This window comes from Hordeum vulgare, chromosome 2H (genome assembly GCF_904849725.1).
Source record: "Hordeum vulgare subsp. vulgare chromosome 2H, MorexV3_pseudomolecules_assembly, whole genome shotgun sequence".
Taxonomy (NCBI): Eukaryota; Viridiplantae; Streptophyta; class Magnoliopsida; order Poales; family Poaceae; genus Hordeum; species Hordeum vulgare.
This window is the reverse complement of record NC_058519.1, coordinates 633123909-633126063: the sequence shown is the minus strand read 5'-3', so window position 1 is coordinate 633126063 and position 2155 is coordinate 633123909. Positions and strand designations below refer to the sequence as shown.

At 44.8% G+C, this 2155-nt stretch overlaps 1 pseudogene; it reads right to left on the bottom strand.

The window, feature by feature from the left end:
* Positions 1-1266: 1266 nt before the first annotated feature.
* LOC123433628 lies at positions 1267-1389 on the bottom strand (annotated as a pseudogene).
* Positions 1390-2155: the final 766 nt, after the last annotated feature.

Here is a 2155-nt window from a genome sequence, read left to right as displayed (position 1 = left end):
CCTCCAAGATGAAGCCGGCCAAAATGTGCCGACATCGAACCGCCGCCACCTCCACCGCCACTTGAGCAGCCCCCGAGCAATGCCTTCAGGAAGGAACACGCCACCGCGGTGTCGTCGTCGCTTGGAACAAGGGGATCTGAGGTTTTCACCTGAGCTCCTGGGAGGGGTGGAAGGAAGGGGATCCTCTCCGAAGCCTCCAACAAAGTGGCCGCCGCACCGGCCAAGGGACTCCCACGGAACCCTTTCAACCACCGGATCTGCAAGGGCACCCAAGAACAGCGAGAAGCCATCAGGGACCGGATCCGCTGCAGGTCGGGGTCGAGGACAGGCAACACCATGGCCACCAGCATCCAGCGAGTACCGCCGCCGTAGCCGCCGCCACCCCCCGCACCGCCCGGGTCAAAGAGAGAGCCGCCGACCGCGCACAGGGGCCACCACCGCCTGCACACGTCGAAGCACCGCCGCTAGCCCAGAGCCCGCCACCGTCTGCCGAGGACTGCCGCCGTGCGCCCCGCTCCCCGCCACTGTTCGCTGAGGCCTGCCCCCTCGCGCTCGACCGCAATCGTCACATGACACCGCCGTCAACCGCCTAGATCCGCCGCCCGCGGAGGAAGGGGAGCCGGGAGAGGGAGTCCCCCCGCGGCCGTCGTCTGCAACGCGGGTTTCACCCGGCGGCGGCGAGGAGGGAAGGATGAGAGGGCGACGGCGGCGCCTCGGGCTGGAGAGCCCCGAGTTGCCCAGGGCGGGGGCGACGCAAGGGACGCGCACTGTTGCTTTCTATGATGAATGGCGCCACCACCAAAATGAACATTTAATTGAGAGATGTAAAACCAATCATGGTGTCCTGGGCATTATGCAAGGTTTAATAAGTCTCTAAGTTATTCCTTTTCTAACCTCGACATCGGACAAGTAAAATGAATTTAAACTTAAATTTTATTTATCTTTTTACATAAAAAATATTTAATAGCTTAGTAAATCTCTTCAAATGAGTTTTTTATTTATAATTTGGAAAACATCTTAAATTTTATTTGGTTGGGGTGTACCGGCCCCTAGCAATAGTGCAATGCTAGGGCGATACTCAAGGACCGATTTAGCAACATACTCCCTCCGTTCCTAAATATAAGACCTTTTAGAGATTGTACTATAAACTACATACGGATGTACATAGACATATTTTAGAATATAGATTCATTCATTTTGCTCCGTATGTAGTCTTTTAGTGAAATTCCTAAAAGGTCTTATATTTTGGAACGGAGGGAGTACATATGTGGATCCTTCCACATAAAAAACAATTTAATATCATGTGGAGATGAGAATTCACGTATCAGACATTAAACTGATAAAAACAGATACTATATTTGATCTTAGTCAAAAGGTCAACAAAGGTATGATTTGTCAAGGAGGCTTGCCCCTCTTTTTGTGTGCTCCTCCAATGAATCTTCTCACTAGCCAACCAATGTGGTAGTCAGGGAATCTCCTATTTGACGCATTTTGCGACAAGTAGTCGAGGCTCCACACTCGAAAGATCTAGCGATCGATTTAACTGGGTCGGCCTATTCAAGAGGAACATCTGCCCGCAGTTTTGCTGGTTTTTTATGGTTTTGGGGAACATCTAAAAGGTTCCTTGAACTGGGTATTCTTTTTTTTTCGTTTTTCGTTTTTCTTTCCTGTTCCTTTCTGTTCTTTTCATTTTTTGTTTCAACAAATAATCTAGATTTTTGAAAATTGTTCTTCAAACTCAAAAAATGTTCTAAATTTCAAGTAATTGCCTTTTTCAAAAACATTCATAAATTAAAAAAATGTTCAGTTTTAAAAAAATGTTTGGTATATTCAAAACATGTTGGGTATTTTCAAGAAAAGTTTGAAATATCAAATTTATTTTCAATTTTTAAACTAAATTCGTGTTTGAAAACTGTTCTTAAATTTCGAATATTTTCTTGCTTATATAAAAGTTTCAAATTTTAAAAATTGTCGTTTATCAATCTTTGTTCATAAATTTTCAAAACGTTCTGGATTTTCTAAACATGTTTTGGATTTTCAAAAACTGTTCCTCAAATTCAGAAAACGTCTTTGCTTTTAGAAAAAGGTTCTTAATTTTAAATTGTTACCGTTTTTACAAAAATTTCGTAACTTCAAACTTTGTTCAGGATTTTCA